Source organism: Phyllobates terribilis, unplaced genomic scaffold (assembly GCF_046119375.1).
Source record: "Phyllobates terribilis strain yellow unplaced genomic scaffold, ASM4611937v1 Scaffold_1__5_contigs__length_1240528914, whole genome shotgun sequence".
Taxonomy (NCBI): domain Eukaryota; kingdom Metazoa; phylum Chordata; class Amphibia; order Anura; family Dendrobatidae; genus Phyllobates; species Phyllobates terribilis.
Window position 1 is genome coordinate 1,054,726,981 of NW_027362761.1, and position 21,935 is coordinate 1,054,748,915.

The following is a 21,935-nucleotide window of genomic DNA, read 5'->3' on the forward strand; positions in this document are numbered from 1 at the left end:
CGAGGGTAGGGGAGAGACACGGAAAATGTGTCAGATACTCCAGAACAATTTCCAACAGACTGTGGTGGCAAATGAGGGACCAGAACTCATTGACACACGTTGACAACATCTACACACGTGGTCAAAATTGTTGGTACCCCTCGTTTAATGAAAGAAAAACCCACAATGGTCATAGAAATAACTTGAATCTGACAAAAGCAATAATAAATTAAAAATCTATGAAAATGAACAAATGAAAGTCAGACATTGCTTTTCAAACCTGCTTCTACAGATTTTTTTAAAAAATTAAACACATGAAATAGGCCTGGACAGAAATGATGGTACCCCTTAAAATAATGTGACAAAAGGGACATGTTTAATCAAGTTGTGTCCACTAATTAGCATCACAGGTGTCTACAATCTTGTAATCAGTCAGTGGGCCTTTATATAGGGTTACAGATACTCACTGTGATGTTTGGTGACATGGTGTGTACCACAGTCAACATAGACCAGAGGAAGCAAAGGAAAGAGTTGTCTCAGGAGATTAGAAAGAACATTATAGACAAGCATGTTAAAGGTAAAGGTTATAAGACCATCTCCAAGCAGCTTGATGTTCCTGTGACTACAGTTGCACATATTATTCAGAAATTTAAGATGCATGGGACTGTAGCCAACCTCCCTGGACATGGCCACAGGAGGAAAATTGATGACAAATCAAAGAGACGGATAATACGAATGGTAACAAAAGAGCCCAGGATAACTTGTAAAGAGATTAAAAGTGAACTTCAAGCTCAAGGAACATCAGTGTCAGATCGCACCATCCGTCGCTGTTTGATCCAAAGTGGACTTCATGGGAGACAACCAAGGAGAACACCATTGTTGAAAAAAATCATAAAAAAGCCAGACTAGAATTTGCCAAACTACATGTTGACAAGCCACAAAGCTTCTGGGAGAATGTCCTATGAACTGATGAGACAAAAATGGAAGTTTTTAGCAAGGCACATCAGCTCTATGTTCACGGATGGAAAAATGAAGCATATCAAGAAAAGAACACTGTCCCTACTGTGGAACATGGAGGAGGCTCTGTTATGTTCTGGGGCTTCTTTGCTGCATCTGGCACAAGGTTGTCTTGAATCTGTGCAGGGTACAATGAAATCTCAAGACTATCAATGGATTCTAGAGAGAAATGTGCTGCCAAGTGTCAGAAAGCTTGGTCTCAGTCGCAGGTCATGGGTCTTGCAACAGGATAATGACCCAAAACACACAGCTAAAAACACCCAAGAATGGCTAAGAGGAAAACATTGGACTATTCTGAAGTGGCTTTCTATGAGCCCCGACCTAAATCCTATTGAGCATCTTTGGAAAGAGCTGAAACATGCCGTCTGGAAAAGGTAACCTTCAAATACGAGACAACTGGAGCAGTTTTCTCATGAGGAGTGGGCCAAAGTACCTGTCTAGAGGTGCAGAAGTCTCATTGACAGTTACAGAAATCGTTTGATTGTAGTGATTGCCTCAAAAGGTTGTTCAACAAATTATTAAATTAAGAGTACCATCATTTCTGTCCAGGCCTATTTCATGAGTTTAATTTTTTTTTGAAATTCTGTGGAAGCAGGGTTGAAAAGCAATGACTGACTTTCATTTGTTCATTTTCATAGATTTTTAATTTATTATTACTTTTGTCAGATTCAAGTTATTTCTGTGACCATTGTGGGTTTTTCTTTCATTAAACGAAGGGTACCAACAATTTTGACCACATGTATATCCCAAGCAGAACACCAGGCCAGATTATATTGTCTATACACATGACAAGTTAAAGTAGAAAAAATTGCCTATTCAACTCTCAAAGGACAGAGAAAATCTAACAATACAAACTCAACTAATTTTATATTAGGCTCTTATTAAATCATTTTCAGGAAAGAAAAAAGCTACTGGTCAAGGCTCAAAAGTAATCCTGGTCAGCTCATGCAAAGCAGTTGTCTATTTTGCAAAAAATATTTACTAAAAGGCTCTAAGGTGTTTGTGGAGGGACGTACAGTACTGTGAAAAAGAGGGTTTTCTTAAGCTTTTTTTTTGCTGATGTGGAAAAATGTGGCAAATTAAGAATGCATTCAAATATAGAAGTTTTATTTAGAGCTGATCTGACATGATTCAAATTTGCCAAATAGCGCAGATTTTACATGGAAATTCGATTTGCAGCAAAAGCATTCTCTGCGACTTGTATATCTCTCATTACATTCTGGGGTCTATAGAGGCCCTAGAAACAAATAAATGATGTTGAAAAAAATAAATACATAATACTGACCTCACCACTCATCTTCACTGTTTACTCTTCCCTGTACAGTCCTCGGTGCCTCTTCTTACCTCTGCCTAGCGCTGAAACCCAGTGCACACTCATGTTAGGCCAGGATGTCTCAGGTCTACTAGTGGCAGGTAGCCCGGCCTAAAGTAAGCATCATAAGGTAGTGGCGCAACAGCATGATGTCAAAACATTGGCATAACCTTACAATATGAATCCACACAGACATCCTGGGCCTTACCAATTCTGGAAGTTCAGGCGTAAGATCACGGCACATGTCATCATGACAATGTCGTCGCCATGACCTTATAACACATATGAACAGAAAAGACCTATGACTAAACAGAAGTCCCAGCTGAGAGAGTGCATCCTAAGGTCGCAAAGCACATCCCTGCCTAGAATAAAGATGAATGGGATTTCAGTACACGATGGCGGTAAGCAAAAGAACAAGAACCTACAGAGGGGAAAATAAGTATTTAATACACTGCCGATTTTGCAACTTTTTCCATCTACAAAGAATGGAGAGGTCTAATTTTTATCATAATTACACTTCAACTGTGAGAGACAGAATCTAAAAATAGAAACCAGAAAAACACTTTGTATTATTTTTAAATAATGAATTTGCATTTTATTGCATGAAATAAGTATTTGATCACCTACCAACCAGCAAGAATTCTGGCTCTGACAGACATGTTAGTTTGTCTTCAAGAAGCCCCCCTACTCTGCACCAATTACCTGCATTAATTGCACCTGTTTCTACTCATTGCCTGTATAAAAGACAACTGTCCATACAATCAATCACACTCTAACCTCTCAACCATGGCCAAGACCAAAGAGCTGTCTAAGGACACCAAGGACAAAATTATAGAACTGCACAAGGCTGGGATGGGCTACAGGACAATAGGCAAGCAACTTGATGAGAAGGCAACAACTGTTGGTGCAATTATTAGAAAATGGAAGAAACACAAGATAACTGTCAATCTTCCTTGGTCTGGGGTTCCATGCCAGATCTCGCCTCGTGGGGTAAGGATGAATCTGAGAAAGGTCAACCCAGAACTACATGGGAGGGACCTGGTCAATGACCTGAAGAGAGCAAGGGCCACAGTCTCAAACATTACCGTTAGTAACACGCTACGCCTTCATGGATTTTAAAACCTTCAGGGAACAAAAGTTCCCCCTGCTCATGCATGCACCTGTCCAGGCCCTTTTGAAGTTCACCAATGACCATCTGGATTATCCAGAGGAGGAATGGGAGAAGTTCAAGTGGTCAGATGAGACCAAAGTAGAACTTTGGGAGTGCTTTTCTGCAAAAGGGACAGGACAACTTCCCTGCCGAGTACCTTCAAAAATGTGTGCAAGTTCACCTACTTTGATGCTGTTTTAAAGAGGACCTCTCTAGAGAAGATCATCAGATTCCCAGAGGACGAGGTTGAGTTGAATTTCCTGAAACTCACAGTTCATGCAAATTTGAATATTTTGAGATTTGATTTGCAATTTGCTAAAAAAAAAAAAATACTTGCTAATGTCACTTGGCATTGCCATTATGTGGACCCAGGGGTGTGCTTCAGCCGGTTCCAATCAGTTCGGGGGATCCAATTGTTAACATTGCTACCAGTTCCCAGAACTGGCAGGAAGCAGTGTTTCTATCAAGTTCTGTGGGCCTGCTGATTTCAACTGAATGTGCGTCAGAGGACGCACTTTTAATAGGAATATGTTATGGTGCAGTAAGATTCTTTCTGCGTTTGTGTTTTTTTTCTCTAAGCATTCCCGCAAGACATCTTGACATGCTGTGGCTCGGAAGTCCACACTGCAGGTGATTTTACACAGGGTAAAAAAAAAGCACATTGGGCATGGGATTTCTATTAATCCCATCCACTGTGCGTGTAATAATAATAATAATAATAATAATCTTTATTTATATAGCGCCAACATATTTCGCAGCGCTTAACAAGTCAGAGGTTCATATACAACAGTCATATGTAACATAGCTAAAGATAATACAATAATTATAGCAAAAATAATGATGACCCTACTCATAAGAGCTTACAATCTACAATGAGGTGGGGGATGACACAAAGTGCAATGGCTTTTACAAGGATGGTCCAGCCATCTTGAGGGGATGAGGGATAGATAAAGGCTGCATGAGCTCATCACCAGCCAGTATCTATAGTGCTTTTTGGTTCAGTGGAGAGTTATGTTTGGAGAAATAAGGGATGGGCTATAAGAAGATAAAAGGACTTCGATTAGGGAAGGTGATAGGCCGCCCTAAACAGGTGCGTTTTTAGGGAGCACCTAAAACTGTGTAAGTTGTGGTTCATCCTAATTTCTTGGGGTAGAGCATTCCAAAGAATAGGTGCAGCTCAGAAGAAGTCTTGAAGCCGGGAGTAGGATTTACGGATTAGTGCAGATGTTAGTCGAAAGTCCCTTGCGGAGAGTAGAGAATGGGTAGGCTGATAAACAGAAATGAGGAAGGAGATGTAGAGGGGTGCCACACTGTGTAGAGCTTTGTGGGTGAGAACAAGCAATTTAAATTGGATCCTATAATTCATGGGCAGCCAGTGCAATGACTGGCGCAGAATGGAGGAGTCTGAGAAACGGTTGGCCAATAGGTGACTCTGGCTGAAGCATTAAGGATGGACTGGAGGGGGGAAAGTCGAGTGAGGGGGAGGCCAATTAATAGAGAGTTACAGTAGTCAAGGCGGGAGTGGATCAAGGCAACAGTGAGGGTTTTTGTTGTTTCCAAGGTGAGAAAGGGGCAGATTCTAGAGCTGTTCTTCAGGTGCAAGCGACAAGAGCAGGCAAGAGATTGTATATGGAAGGTGAAGGAGAGATTTGTGTCAAACACAACGCCCAGACAACGCGCCTGCTGGCTCGGCATTATTGTGGTGCCACACACGGAGAGAGAGATGTCAGATTTAGGAAGGTGAGTAGACGACGGGAGCAGAAGAAGTTCAGTTTTGGAAAGGTTGAGTTTCAGGTAGAGAGCGTACATGATGTTAGAAACTGCAGCCAGACAGTCACTGGTGTTCTGTAGTACAGCGGGGGTAAGGTCAGGGGATGAGGTGTATAGTTGTGTGTCATCAGCATAAAGATGGTACTGAAAACCAAATTTGCTTATAGTCTGTCCAATTGAGGCTGTATAGAGAGAGAAGAGAAGAGGGCCAAGGACTGAACCCTGATGAACCCCAATAGTGAGAGGAAGGGGGGAAGAAATGGAGCCAGCAAACAATACACTGAAAGAGCAGTCAGATAGGTAGGAGGAGAACCAGGAGATAGCAGTGTCCTTTATGCCGATTGAGTGGAGCATAGAGAGTAGGAGGTGGTGGTCAACGGTGTCAAAGGCTGCTGAGAGGTCAAGAAGAATGAGCAGAGAATAGTCACCATTATGTTTTTCTGTCAGAAGGTCATTGGTTACTTTGATGAGTGCAGTTTCTGTAGAATGTAGGGGGCGGAAGCCGGACTGTGATGGGTCTAGAAGAGAGTGAGTGGAGAGATAACTGGTAAGGCGGGAGTAGACTAGGCACTCCAAGAGTTTAGAGATGAAGGTACTGTACAACACAGCAAAGCAGCAAAAGTACACGGCATCCAAAATGCTAGCATTTCTGATCGTGGGCATGCAGCCTAAAGGTAATAAACCTTGCCTATATGCCTCTAATCCACAACTATCTCTCCTCCACCAGCTATCCATACACTGAATGCAGGTAACAGCAGTTTTTCTAGAGAAAAGGCAATATGTATCCCTGAAAAGTACTTTTGCTTTCATGGTGCAGCAGTGATATACAAACAATGCAAAAGCAATTAAACATTGCCTATATGCCTGCTCTAATCAAAGCTCTCCCTCCTACGTCAACTCTCCCTGAACTACTTCCAGAGGAGAGTGTGCATCACAATGCAGCCCGCCAATCACAGTAATGCCAGTAGACAACACTCGAGCACCTGTGATACTTGATAAAGTAACAAGTGTACCTGAGCACCCGGATGCTCGATTGAGTATCGATCAGTGGTGAGCACACTTACTCATCACTAGTGGCAACACCAAATATTATCAAAATGGTATATAATGGAGCTAATGGGCCTCCCTGATGTTTCCTGCTGCAAGTAAGGACACCTACCATGGGTTGTCAAGTAAATATAAAATTAATAAAATAAGCAACTTGCGCTGGAGACGTAGGGGGAAAAGGGGGTGATATCAACAAGGTAGTTGGTGATATCAACGGGGTAGTTAAAAAACCAAGGTAATGGTAATAATAATTAGAATGGTACATTGGTGAGTAAAAACAAACAATTTTATTGGTTCAGTTAAAACAATTATTAGAGATAAAAGATGGCATGAGGGTAAGATCGGGGGATTACTCCCCGCCTATAACGGTTTTCATCTTTTAAATCCCCCGATCTTATCCGCACACCATCTTTAATCTCTAATAATTGTTTTAACTGAACCAATAAAATTGTTTGTTTTTACTCACTACTGTACCAGTCTAATTATTATTACCATTACCTTGGTTTTTTAACTACCCCGTTGATATCACCCCTTTAACTACCCTGTTGATATCACCCTCCTTTCCCCCTACGTCTCCAGCACAAGTTGCTTATATTATTAACACCAAATATTAATTTGTTTTAGATTTCTATTTTGTTAATTTACTTTGTATTTTGCAAATTGATAAAAATAAACCAATAATACTTCCATTTTTGCTAGTATTCTTACTTTGCAGCATTTTTTCCATATTTGCCTAAATCTTTTGCACAGTATGGTGTATATAAATGGGTAAATGGATAAAAACCAATGGTAACTAACAGCCTATTTCATTTCACACTGGACTAGCAGACGTTTCAGGCTTTTTTATTTTTGCGATTATCAATGAGGTTTGCAAAATATATAAATAAGTGCAATGTCTTTTTATCAAGCTGTCCAAAAATGGTTTAACTATTTAGAGAGCAGGAACAGGTTAGCTGTAGAGATGGGAGAATTCATTCCAGCAGCCAGGTGTCACGCAAGGTGAGGGATAAATTAAATGCACAACAATGGGAAGAGGGGGAGGAAGCCCAAACACTAGGGAAAGGGGGAGTGGAGACCCCTAGGCAGATATGACAACACCCTGGCTCCCCTAATGTCCCTAAATAGGTTCCGCACCTATCGCTGAGCAGGAAACCTAATCCCAGACTGCCCCTAGTGATAGGCCCTAGATAGAGAGGGTACAGGGTGAGCACTAGTTAGCCCTCACTGCAACTAAAGACAAACAGGTAAACAGACAAGGGTGAGAAGACACCAGAGAGATCATGCCAACTATCCTCTAAGTAAACTCTAGCTGACTACTAGAACTTCAAGCCTGGACAGAGGAAAATAGAGCTATCACCGGCGACTCTCTGGAGAGACTAAAGTTATTTAAACATCCAAGAAGGGTGTGTCAATTAGCGGCAGAAGGTGGAGGTCACTGCTAGGTCCTAGAGGGAGAGGGATATCACTACACTACAGAGATGAAAAGATCAAGAAGGTGCCTGCAGAGCCAAGCGCAATGACCTTCTACAGTTAGATGCAGAACAACTGTCTGTCACACCTGACACAAACATGACAACAGGTCAGTAATCTGTTACCACTGGATGGAAGTCCCTGCGAATCTACCTACCTCCTGTTATTTCTGAATCTTCCTGCAATCATAACATAGCACCTGTCATGATAATCAAAAGATGAACTGAGAATGCCAGGAGGTAAGGAGATTAGCAGGCCTTCCATCAATCAGTGAAACATTTCTGACTTGGACAATGGAGTGGATTCCTGAGAAATTATTCTCCCATGAAAATGTAGGTGTTTTCAAAGTGAAGAAACAAAGGCTTGTCAACAAACTGTGAAAAACTATCCCACTTTGGAAGCAGTTTTGTACTACTGCCAGGATGGGTGCTGGTAGTGCTGCGGCCTGCATGTTTAGCAATGTTATTTTTTTTTTTTCACACTATCATATCCATTGCTGGTGCCACTATTTCATTTTCTTACATTTTTGACATAAGGATAAAGTTTATAAAAATGTTTAATCGCACTTAAACAACCCTGGGAAAATATGTTTCCAGCTTACCAACTTTAACTGTCCAGTTAAAGTTGGCATATCTTTTTAATGTCTCAATTTATTCGAATTTCTTTTTACATATTTTGTTAAGAAAATTAAATCTACCTTTCCAAAAAGCTTAATGTAACAACAAATGCAGATAAATACATGGCTTCCAAATGCGGCAACAGTCCACAGTAGAGCTGTGGAGTGCACAGTTACCAAATTAGACTAGAAAAACTGATATGCAAAAATTAAAATGTATGTATTCATTTGTATTATTTTAAACACTGTTACCCAGCAAAATACTGTAATCAAGAATGCTACAGGTAAGTACACACCCAAAAGGAAAATGCAGGCAAAGCTTTTTATTGTATTGTTGCATGGTTGCTGGGTATACGGTTTCTGAAATAAATTAGTAAAATAAATTAGTAAAATAAGTACACAAAAAGTAAGATATATGTATTTTTAAAAAAAATAACATTACTTTTAAGCAAAATTGCTATGGTTGTCAGCACACTCTGAAAGAAAATGTGGTAACATCCTGCACTATCATTATGGTGCACCCAGTTATAAATTAGACTAGTAAAACTGGTGTGCAAATGTTAAACTTTTTTTGTTTTATAAATTTTTGGCTCCCTATCATTAAACATAGCTTTGTTGATGTAAATGCTTGGAAAGTAAAATGCGGCAACAGCCAGCAGTATTGTTGTGGTGCCTACACTTATTGAGTTGGACTAGTGTGATGATACAGCTTATAATCTTTATCAGCCAGATGTTTCAATTTGCTTATCCAGAGAAATACACTACTATCTTTGTGTTGACTTGCAAATGTAGGTGTATTTCTGTGGCTGGTCAAGAAGGACAGACCAGTATCTGTATAAAACTGAATGTTGACTTCTCTTCATTTGGAAAGAATGATGTTTATTTACAATAACCCCGGGGATATCAACTATTTAAATTGATTAGCTCAAACAATGAGACCTGAGCCCTGTGAGTGCTGCCCTTTCCCTCCAACCTGGGACTGATGATCTGAGCCACATATGTAAATATAAAAAGGGTTTTTCTATCCTGCTGCAAGCAGAATCAAGGAGGACTTTTTGTTAGGTAAAGAGTTCCATTTAAATATCAAGAACATAGGAAATTTTATTTTGCCATTGTCTTTTGTCTTGAAAGATAAAATATATAAAAAAAACCTTTGCAAAAAGATGTTTCATATGGCTTGTAAGTCTCACAAGCCAGGAGGCACACTTTCTCAGACAGACTAGCCTTGGTTTCAGTGCTTTCCTTTAGTAGGAAAAATAAATAGATGGGAATTATACTACTACCCTGGTTTTTAGTGCCTAAAGAATGAAAACAATGTTATAATTAAATTCACAGTCAACTGAAAAAGGTGCTGTAATTGAGTAAATCACGGATCAATCAATCCACCATCACACAGACTCTACAGCTCTTGGAACTCTCCTGTCTCTATCTCTTAATAAGATAAGATCCTAATAAGATGGATATTTGTCATTTTAATTGAGAAGGAGGAGGAGAAGGTGTACTTGAATTAGAACATGCAGTAGATGAGGGGGACAAGCATGATGTCATTGATGACAACACTGAATAGGTGCTACCTAAGGATTAAATTTGGCTGACAGAAAAACAAGTGTGGCAAAAAAGGGGAGCTGGACATCTGGACGCTTTCTCTGATTGCTGGCCGGCTTGACTTTGCCAAATGAGCAGATGATGTTGTTTCATGTGCTGATGGAGAGCCGTAGTCGCTAGTCTATAATAGCTGAAACATCTACGGCTTATTTTTCTCTTGCAGAGTTTGCAGAGTCCTAAAAAATTGTCTGTCAGTAATATGTAGAAAAGCCCCTATACATCAGAAGCCCTGATGCATGACTCGCTACAACCGTGACCAGAAATTTATTTTCAGGCATTGTACAGATAGAGATGAGCGAACTCGAACTGTACGTACCTGACACCTGGTGAGAGAGAGGGAGATTTTTTTTTCTAGTTCCAAAGTTCGGTTCTCCATTGGTATCAATGGGGTTCGAGACCAGGTTCAAGTTCAGGTACAGTTCTGGTACCCAAATTGAACTTTGGACTAAAGTTCAGCCGGTTGAGAATTTTTCTTCTAGACGCCAATGTGTTACTATGACAATTTTCCCATGCAGAGATCAAAGTCCATAAAATGATTTGCAAATGGCTGTGAACATGAATTTGATTATACTGCACAGTGCTATGACCATTGAACACTTTCCTAAGAGCCAGGTCATATTACCATATATCAGGAAATATGCACAGACCTTTTCCCAAACCTATTGCAAAGACTTCCAATAAGAGAAAAATGTAAACAACAAAAATGTTGTTATTATTATTAGTATTATTGTTATTTTATTATTTCACTGGTTACTAATAAAAAAAAAAAGGACCAAATAGGGGGACCCCGCAAAACCTATCTAGTGAATTTTTAAAAGCTAGTGGAGCAATTACACTAAATATCCACCAGCTGTAATCAAGTAAAGCTGTTACAATGTGTTTCTGAGATGGATATGTTTGTAGGAGTTACAACTAAGTCTCAATAATGGCCAATGTGTTCCTTGTCCAGCTTTAGCAATTCATCTCAATTCAATGATTTATAAGGTGCTAAAAGGCTGTAAGCGGCAAAGGGTGCTTTAGATTGTTAAAAATGTTGCATTTTATGATCATTTGTTCTGTACTGTACAGGCATTTCATTAATCAAATGCGTATTCTGTAAGAAACACTAAATCTTTAACTGTTGGAACAGCTAAGTGTACAACTCAGGAAATACTCTATTTAACACCCATAGTTGTTCCAGCACGAGGTCATTATCTATTAAATATTGATATACTTCCTAGTAATAATGATCCTGTTTTAAGACATTGGATTTAATCCACATTTTGCATTTGTTCATTTTGGAAACACACCCAGTATAAAGTAGCACATTGCTACATTTTTGTATATTGGAACTTTTCCAAAAACTTTAGGAATAAATTCTTTCATGTTGTATCGTAATAAAGTTGCCTGTGTTTTGCCACAGCTATAAACATTGTAACAATAAATTGATATACTTTAGTATTCTACAAAAAACTGTGGCATTTAGATTTTAGAGGCCATTAAAACTGATGTTCTTATAATAAAATTGCCTGGAAACAACTGACTGCAAAATGTACGAAATCTGCAGATCAAATGGAAATAAAAGCAGGAAAGAAATTTCATCAGAATGACCATTTCTAACTGGTTTGGTCAGGTGGAAAAGGTTTAATGAAACTGTAAATGCTAATCCATGTGAAAATGTCAATGTTTATCTGGAAAAGCTCTCAACATATAAGAAAAAAAAAGAAAAATAGCAGACTAGGAATGCTAGAACAGAAAAATCTATTTCATGTAACACTGCATTTTTAATTATGTGTTGGATTTATTGTATTAAATCGCTGATCCTTTCTTCATTCAGTCTGAGTGAACAGTTTGTCCTTTCACTCTAGGTGCACATGCACAAGCAAGGTCATGTATAAAAGTCTGTAAGACAGCCATATTATGCCTCCATGAGAATACCTCTATATATTATCATGCATCAAAACACACAATTTTAAAATCAGATGTAACTACAGGCACTGTACAGACCGATAGCGAGTTATGGGCTGCATATGATAGATCCAAAGAGCATATCATGGAAATGTGCATGAAGACTAAAAGTAGCACTCCAAGATTTTTTTTTTAATTCATTCTTTCAGTCTATCATTAGTCCCCCCTATACATATGTATGATTTAGCTAGTATTTCCTTGTTTTGTTGCACAATCTTATCGTGATGGCAAGGAATTACATAAATCAATTTTTTCTACTAGGTGTCACAATCTCAATCAATCGATGTTCCTTTATGATGAATTTGCATAGGCTATACCACTGAAGTTCTCAACAGAGGGAGACCAAATCACCTATTACAGATAATGATGATGACTGCACAGCTTTTGTCACACAATTAGAATATAGAAGTAGACTGCTCAAATCACTTGTGCTATCCAGATTGCTATGGCACTGGTATTAACTGGTCACGTGAGACTGTACTGACGCATCATGGTAGAGATGATAGCAGAACATGCATGAAATGCAGGATGAAAGCTAGGAATCAACAGTAATCCTAAAGAAAAGCAAACAGAATGTTAACTTCACTGTTTTAAGCAGGACAGACAAAAAGTAGGCAGAAACCGTTCTATATTGTAAAATGTTACATGTCCTTTTTTGGGAGTTTATATTATAAATACCATGACAAACACACAGGTGCTCTGATACACGTATATAGACATAATAATTTTTTTCCCTTTGTACAGCACTATAGGTCATAATGGAGGATACTATGTAATATGGAATGGCACTATACATAACAGGAGGGCATGCTATGTAATAAGAGATGGCGCTAAACATAGCAAGAGAGGATGCTATGTAATAAGGGACAGCACTATACCAAACAAGAGGGAATGCTATTTAGTAAGGAATAGCACCCTACATACAGTGCTGCTCACCATTATTGGCACCACTTCATTTTTGTTCATAGACTGTACAATATCTTCAGAAATAAATGAAAATGTATCAAAGTTATATCCTAAGGATTTATTAATCAGTGGTCCAAAGTAATACAACAATAAAACATTGTTTTTCAACTTCCATGTTGCAATTTCAAAGAAGAAACAGAATAAACAGCATGTGCATCAATAAAGGCACCCCTAAATAATACTTGGTTGCACACCCTTTGGCATTGATGACAGCCTCCCAAAGTTTCTTGTAGCCATCTATAAGCTTCTTGCACTTCTCAGCTGGAATTTTCTCCCACTCTTCCTTTGCAGTTTGTTCAAGGTCTTGAATGTTTGTGTGTCACCCCAGGCCTGGATGCCACAAACATTTAAGGCTGTGTCTGAGAGCAGGAGGGAGGTTCTCTGGTCAGGGACCATTAGCATGCAGCACCTCCTGTCCCAGGCCATTAGGGGGAGCAGGCTGCCCCTATAAAAGCTGGAACTGAGGGCAGGGTTAGAGAGACCAGGACCCACTTCTGAAGCATCCAGAAGGGTTCCCAGAGCAGAGGGACAGGTCAGCCGCAGCTGAGGAGTCCAGGAGGCAAAGGAGGAACAGCAAGCCAGGGACAGAGGCGACGAGAGCCGGTCCTGGCAGAGAGAGAAATACACAAACGGACACTGGGGTCCGAGGCTGTCAGGGTTGAAAGTCCTGCAGCAGATCACCTACAGTGCAGACCAAAAGTTTGGACACACCTTCTCATTTAAAGATTTCTCTGTATTTTCATGACTTTGAAAATTGTACATTCACACAGAAGGCATCAAAACTATGAATTAACACATGTGGAATTATATACTTAACAAAAAGTGTGAAACAACTGAAAATATGTCTTATATTCTAGGTTATTCAAAGTAGCCACCTTTTGCTTTGATGACTGCTTTGCACACTCTTGGCATTCTCTTGATGAGCTTCAAGAGGTAGTCACCGGAAATGGTTTTTACTTCACAGGTGTGCCCTGTCAGGTTTAATAAGTAGGATTTTTTTGCCTTATAAATGGGGTTGGGACCATCAGTTGTGTTGTGCAGAAGTCAGGTGGATACACAGCTGATAGTCCTACTGAATAGACTGTTAGAATTTGTATTATGGCAAGAAAAAAGCAGCTAAGTAAAGAAAAATGAGTGGCCATCATTACTTTAAGAAATGAAGGCCAGTCAGTCCGAAAAATTGGGCAAATTTTGAAAGTGTCCCAAAGTGCAGTTGCAAAAACCATCAAGCGCTACAAAGAAACAGGCTCAGATGAGGACCGCCCTAGGAAAGGAAGACCAAGAGTCACCTCTGCTTCTGAGGATAAGTTTATCTGAGTCACCAGCCTCAGAAATCGCAGAATAACAGCAGCTCAGATTAGAGACCAGGTCAATGCCACACAGAGTTCTAACAGCAGACATATCTCTACAACAACTGTTAAGAGGAGACTCTGTGCAGCAGGCCTTCATGGTAAAATAGCTTCTAGGAAACCACTGCTAAGGACAGGCAACAAGCAGGAGAGACTGGTTTGGGCTAAAGAACACAAGGAGTTGACATTAGACCAGTGGAAATCTGTGCTTTGGTCTGATGAGTCCAAATTTGAGATATTTGGTTCCAACCACCGTGTCTTTGTGCGACGCAGAAAAGGTGAACGGATGGACTCTACAAGCCTGGTTCCCACCGTGAAGCATGAAGGAGGAGGTGTGATGGTGTGGGGGTGCTTTGCTGGTGAAACTGTTGGGGATTTATTCAAAATTGAAGGCATACTGAACCAGCATGGCTACCACAGCATCTTGCAGCGGCATGCTATTCCATCCGGTTTGTGTTTAGTTGGACCATCATTTAATTTTCAACAGGACAATGACCCTAAACACACCTCCAGGCTGTGTAAGGGCTATTTGACCAAGAAGGAGAGTGTTGGGGTGCTACGTCGGATGACCTGGCTCCACAGTCACCAGACCTGAACACATTCGAGATGGTTTGGGGTGAGCTGGACCGCAGAGTGAAGGCAAAAGGGCCAACAAGTGCTAAGCATCTCTGGGAACTCCTTCAAGATTGTTGGAAGACCATTTCCGGTGACTACCTCTTGAAGCTCATCAAGAGAATGCCAAGAGTGTGCAAAGCAGTCATCAAAGCAAAAGGTGGCTACTTTGAAGAACCTAGAATATAAGACATATTTTCAGTTGATTCACACTTTTTTGTTAATTATATAATTCCACATGTGTTAATTCATAGTTTTGATGCCTTCGGTGTAAATGTACAATTTTCATAATCATGAAAATACAGAAAAATCTTTAAATGAGAAGGTGTGTCCAAACTTTTGGTATGTACTGTACCTGCGAGGGATTTTAGATCCCTTGGCCTAAGAAGCCTGGAGGCTCCGCCACACAGAGGGACCGGTACAGCACAGAGAAGTTACAGGTACCTAAGTCCCGAGTCGCAAGCCATACAGGCGTAGTACACGGCCAGCTAAGGGACGTGGGCTATAACACTACTAAAGAAGGAGATAGTCAGCAAGGGCAGAGAGAGAACGGTAGGCCTACTCACTCACCCTGACCAGTGAAGCTTGCCCGAATGCCCTCAGACACCCAGGTCCATTCCTACCCTGTACTCCTGGTGGGTCAGTGATAATATCTGCAGTAAAAGACCCTGGACTGCATTATTGGACTTTGTGTGATTTCTGCTGCACCTGCACCATCACCCCCAGCATCCTATTACACTGCCCTGAGGCCACACTCTTCCCGTGGGGAGTTATCCTATCCCTGTGCTGCACATCTACATCAGCCTCAGCGGTCTGCCTTGCAGCGGCGGTCCTCCCTGACCGCAATCCACGGCTGGCGTAGTCGGACTTTCAAAACCTACAAATACACTGCCACAGCATTTGGTCTGACCACCCTGAGCCACGGGACCGGGTCGCCACTACTACTCCCAGCATTGCCCTGAAGCCCGGTTTCGAGTCAGCTTTGGCGTAGTCGGCAGGATTGTGACCAACCCGCCACAATTGCGCGCCTGAAAAAGACTGTATACGTACCTTAAAAGGAGGTTTCCTGCCATCTGGAGCCGTTTCCCGCCATTTTCAGCCATCTCCCGCCATCTTCGGCAGTTTCCCGCCATCTTCAGCCGTTTTCCCGCCATCGGACGCCATCTGCAGGATGCCGCGAGGGAAGAAGAGGGGCGTGGACGTCCAAAGCGCGCGAGACTTGAAGCCCCGCCCTATGCACCGACGCTGCGAAAGGTCCTGGAAGGGAGAGAGAGCGACGCTGACGTCAACAGGACGAGACGCAAGGTCCTCGTCCAGAGCTGCACCAGCGGAGCCGCGGCCTACAGAAGGGGATCGTCGGAAGGTGGACCATGCTTAACTAGGGGGGAGGAAGATGACTGACGCGGAGGGACCCTCTTTCACCAGCGTGGCTGGAGCAGCAGTGATGCCGTTCTCCATGCCCTACATCCCCAGAGCAGCCTGGCCGCCCCAATACTCAGGGGAATCCCATACCCTAACTGACTTTAGGGAAAGACTGCACAGTTCATTTAAAGTTTATCCCCTGACAGAAGAACAGAAAGTGAGCATTCTAGCGGAGCAGCTCACCGGTGCAGCCCAGCGGGAAGTGAAATCAGGGTCAGATGAGGAGAAAAGGACTGTAAAGGACATTCTGACCCGGCTGCGGAGTACCTTTGACACCCGTACCTCAGCAGAAATCAAAATGCGGTTCTATGGCTGTAAGCAGCGGGCCAAGGATAGTATCAGAGACTATGCCTTGAACCTGCAAGAAGCCCTGAGAGCTATCAAACAAGCTGACCCAGGTAGTGTGCAGGACACTGATAAACTGTTGACTGACCAGTTCATAGAAGGTCTGCTGTCCAGCGCCCACAGGACTCAGCTGCGCCTCATGGCCCTACTGAACCCTGATTTGACTTTTGCTCAGTTCAAGGATAGGGCCATCCGGGTGCTCAGAGAACCCGCACCAGGTGGCGCTGTAGTTTCCCGATGCCCTGCCATCACTTACCATCAGGGGGCAGCGCCCTACCCCGCCGACCTTGTGGGGGCTGATGCACAGGCCCTAAATCCATCCCAGCCTGCGGCCCTGCTCCATCAGGTCCAGAAGCTAACAAAGAGTGTGTCACGGGTGTGTCGCCACGAAGATCGTCACGATTACACAGCCTGACTTCTCGCAGCTGACTTTTTGGTGCTTTGTGTTTTTCGGCAGTGAGGGAGTTAATTCTCTCTCTCTCTGTGCTAGACGAGGTCCAGCCTCGCCCAGCTGCAATCAATGCTGCTGTAGTGAGACTCCTTCAAATGCCTGCTGGTCTGTTAGGGAAGTGTCGGTGAAAGCATTTCATGCAGACTAACAGAGCGGATCGTGGTATTTGGAGTTTCAGAGATAAGTGTATTCGGAGAGTTTTTTCCCTTCCTCGCTTTATCATTTATCTCCTTTCCCGTTGGTGTTCCCTCTGTTGTAGTTGTGTAGTTTTTGTATGCAAGGTGGTTTTGGTTTTTCCCTTGTACTGTCTCGTTCGTCTAAGTACTGTGTGTGGGCATATTATTACTAGAGATGAGCGTTGTTCTACTCGAACTGTTCGCCAATCTCAAATTCGAGCTGTTTTGGGCGGTGTTCGAGCCGGTCAGCGAACACGAACAATTTGAGAAAAATTCGGCTGTTCGAGGTTATGTTCGATAACTGTTCTTGCACCAAAATCATAACTGGATTTTTTCTCAGTAATGATGAAAATTAATGTTAATACGCAGTTTGAGTGTACAGCGGGGCGGGGGGAGGGGCAGGGGATGGATCTCTGCAGGAACAATGAAGATCCATTTTTTTTTCTCTTTCCCGCATTTGCAGTGGGGAGGTGCAATCTGTCAGCCTATCAGCAGCGCACACACGGAGCGAAGTGCTTTTTTTCACACAAGCAAGGGCATGTGTGATTGGCAGTGTATGTCACATGTCCTTGCCCTATAAGACCAAGCCATTTTCCCCGTCGCCACCATTTTCTCACTGCTGCAGCTGCGTGTTAGACGGCACCGCTGTTGCTGTGTGCACTATACCTTGTTAATTTCAAGCCAATTTTCGCACAAATATACAGATAGCTTGGGAGTAGGGAATAGTTGTGATTGCAGTCCTTTTAAGGACTAGGTTACAGCATTTCCTACGACTTTTATCAAGCAGGTCTGTGCTCTTAAATAGATAGATTGTGGGAGTAAAGACTAATTGTAATTGGAGTCCTTTTCAGGACTAGGTTACATCAGTTCCTATCAGTTTTTGCCAGGCAGGTCTGTGCCAGTGCTGTGCAAGTTTTTTTCACAGCATTTGGCTGAATCTAGCAAAGCTAATCCTTTTTGGCCTATTGCAGAGTGTGTTAGTCAGTGGAGTAGCCTATCTGTGTTGCAAGATATACCACCTGTGTATAGAATACCAATTTTTTTACTGCACCTAGTGAAGTAAAATCTTTTGGGCATAGCATCATTCTATTAGTCCATCTATACTGACCTCCATCAGGTTGCAAACTGAATATAATTTTTTTCTGCATCTAGCTCTGAAAAAATATTTGGGCTTCTAGCAGTGTGTGGGACTTGGTCTATTAGTCCATCTATACTGACCTCCATCAGGTTGCAAATTAAAAATAATTTTTTTCTTCATTTATCTCTGAAAAAATATTTGGGCTTCTAGCAGTGTGTGGGACTTGGTCTATTAGTCCATCTATACTGACCTCCATCAGGTTGCAAATTAAAAATAATTTTTTTCTGCATCTAGCTCTGAAAAAATATTTGGGCTTCTAGCAGTGTGTGGGACTTGGTCTATTAGTCCATCTATACTGACCTCCATCAGGTTGCAAATTAAAAATAATTTTTTTCTGCATCTAGCTCTGAAAAAATATTTGGGCTTCTACCAGTGTGTGGGACTTGGTCTATTAGTCCATCTATACTGACCTCCATCAGGTTGCAAATTAAAAATAACTTTTTTCTTCATTTAGCTCTGAAAAAATATTTGGGCTTCTAGCAGTGTGTGGGACTTGTTCTATTAGTCCTTCTATACTGACCTCCAGCAGGTTGCAAATTGAATATAATTTTTTTCTGCATCTAGCTCTGAAAAAATATTTGGGCTTCTAGCGGTGTGTGGGACTTGGTCTATTAGTCCATCTATACTGACCTCCATCAGGTTGCAAATTAAAAATAATTTTTTTCTGCATCTAGCTCTGAAAAAATATTTGGGCTTCTAGCAGTGTGTGGGACTTGGTCTATTAGTCCATCTATACTGACCTCCATCAGGTTGCAAATTGAATAAAAAAAATTTCTGCATCTAGCTCTGAAAAAATATTTGGGCTTCTAGCGGTGTGTGGGACTTGGTCTATTAGTTCATCTATACTGACCTCCATCAGGTTGCAAATTAAAAATAATTTTTTTCTGCATCTAACCCAGCCAATAGTTTTGGCCTAAAGCACAGTTTGGCCACTCAGCTCTGCTCGGTTACCATCCATTGTTTTTTTGTGCAAACAACTCCAGAGTTGTGAATTAGTTAACCACCAAAATGAGTGGAAAAAGGCCTGCTGCTGGTGGAAAGGGGAATAGGCGTGTTGGGAAGGGGAAAAAAGGTTGTGTCCGTGGGGTAGGTGTTAAAGCAACAGTAACATCTGCAGAAGAAAGACCATCTTCCAGCCAAACTAAAATGTCTACTTCTTTTAGCGGACAATGTGATAAGATCCCTTTCTTACGGCCACGCCAATCGCTACAAATTCCAGATGAAGCACAAAAACAGCAGGTGCTTCAACGGATATCAAGTGCTCCTTTAAGTGGGCTCTCCTCCACATCAACTTCAACATCACAAATACTCCAGTCCTCAAAGGTGTCACCCAAATCGCACTTGCTTCCTCACAGCTCCCAAATCTCCAGCTGCCCGTCTGAGTATGAGGTAGAACAGATGGTTGAGTCTGCAGAGCTGTTTACTCATACTATAGCCTGGGAATCAGAGGTCGACTCCAGCGCTTCTGTGAATCCAGACGAGGAAATGATCTGCACTGATGCCCAGAATCTTTATGAGTCGGATCCAGGACCAGACGCAGAAGGTTCTGACCATAATGTAGACCCTCATTCCCAAACTGTAACTCCTGTTGGTGGAGACAATGAGGAAGACGATGATAAGACTCAAATACCTGATTGGAGCGACAAAGTTAGTTTTTTGTCAGGGCAGGAACAGGTTGGCTCTGAGGACGACGGGTGTGATAACGCACAGGGTGATGATGATGAGGTCGGAGATCCCACTTACTGTCAACCCACAGTCAGCCAAGAGATGAGGTCAGCAGAGGAGGTGGAGGAAGATGCTAGTGACGACGAGGTCAGGTTGCGCCTTCCTGGACAGAGACGTAGTACTGGAAGCACGTCAACAACTGCATCCTCAAACACAACTCTGCCTCTCACCACAAGTCGTGGTGGCTCTTCAGGTCGCATGGGTGCTAAGCCTTGCATAGCCTGGGCATTTTTTCAGATCGATAAAGATGACCCAACTCATGTTATCTGTAACATTTGTCAGCAAAAGCTAAGTAGAGGCCAAAAAATACATAGTTTGAGTACTTCATGCATGAACCGGCACATGGACATGAAGCATAAGTTGCAGTGGGAAGCTCAGTGTGCTACAATGCGGCCTAGCCGGCCGGGCCAACCACCGTTTGCCATATCTTGTGCATCCGCGGCCTCTTCATCCTCTGTGACTGGGGGGACAGCAGTCACACCTGTTTTGGGGCGCAGACCTGCCACCTCTTTACCCGCAACAGCCAGCGTGATTGGCAGGTCATCATTTTCTTTGGAGGTGGTAACACCAGCTGGTCTTGAGCGCTGTCCGACATTGATAGCACCACCTTTGGATCAAGGCAACCTAACATGTCCGCCTGCATCCTCCTCACAGACCGGCAGTTTGCCGGGGACACCCTTATCAACCCCGTCTAAGCACAATAGCCAGCCCTCGGTCCCTCAGATGTGGACAAGTAAAAGACCATTTCCTCCTAGCCATGAGAAAGCTAAGAGGTTGAATTTCACCATCTGCAAGCTCTTGGCTACAGAAATGCTGCCTTTCCGCCTGGTGGACACAGAGGATTTTCGAGACCTTATGTCCGTCGCAGTGCCCCAGTACCAGATGCCCAGTCGGCACTACTTCTCAAAGAAAGGTGTGCCTGCGCTCCACCAGCATGTCGCACACAACATCACCGCTTCTTTGAGAAACTCTGTGTGTGACAGGGTGCATTTCACCACAGACACTTGGACGAGTAGGCATGGACAGGGGCGTTACATGTCGCTGACTGGGCACTGGGTAACTATGGTGACAGCAGGACAAGGGGCTGCTGTCCAAGTCTTGCCGTCCCCACGAGTTGTGCGTCAATCCTCTTTATGTCAAAGTTCCTCCACTGCTTCTGCCTCCTCAACCTCCTCTCGGTCTTCCACCTGCACCCAAAGCCTGTCTGGTCATGCCACAAGCTTTCTAACTGCGCAGAAGGGATCCTGCACACCTCCTTACTATGCTGGCAGTAGGGCTCAACGTCATCAGGCGGTTTTTACATTGAAATGTCTGGGAAATGTGAGTCACACAGCTGAGGAGTTGTGGTCAGCTCTGGAGAACCAATTTCATGAATGGTTGTCTCCACTGGACCTGAAACCAGGGAAGGCCGTGTGCGACAATGCTGCAAACCTGGGTGCGGCCCTTCGCCGGGGCAATGTCACACACGTGCCTTGTATGGCTCACGTGTTGAACCTGGTTGTCCAGCAATTTTTAGCCCACTATCCCAGACTAGATGGCCTTCTGCAGAGGGCACGGTCGCTGTGTGCTCACTTCCGCCGTTCGCATCCCGCAGCTCAGCGACTTACATCTCTACAGAAGTCGTTGGGCCTGCCACTTCACCGGCTAAAATGCGATGTGCCTACCCGGTGGAATTCAACTCTGCACATGTTGCAGCGACTGTGGCAGCACCGACAAGCCCTGGTGCAATACGTTCTGACGTATAGCCTGGGCCAACGAGATTCAGAGGTGGGGCAAATCACGCTGGAGGAGTGGTCTCAGATCAGGGACCTATGCACCCTTCTGCACAGTTTTGAAAT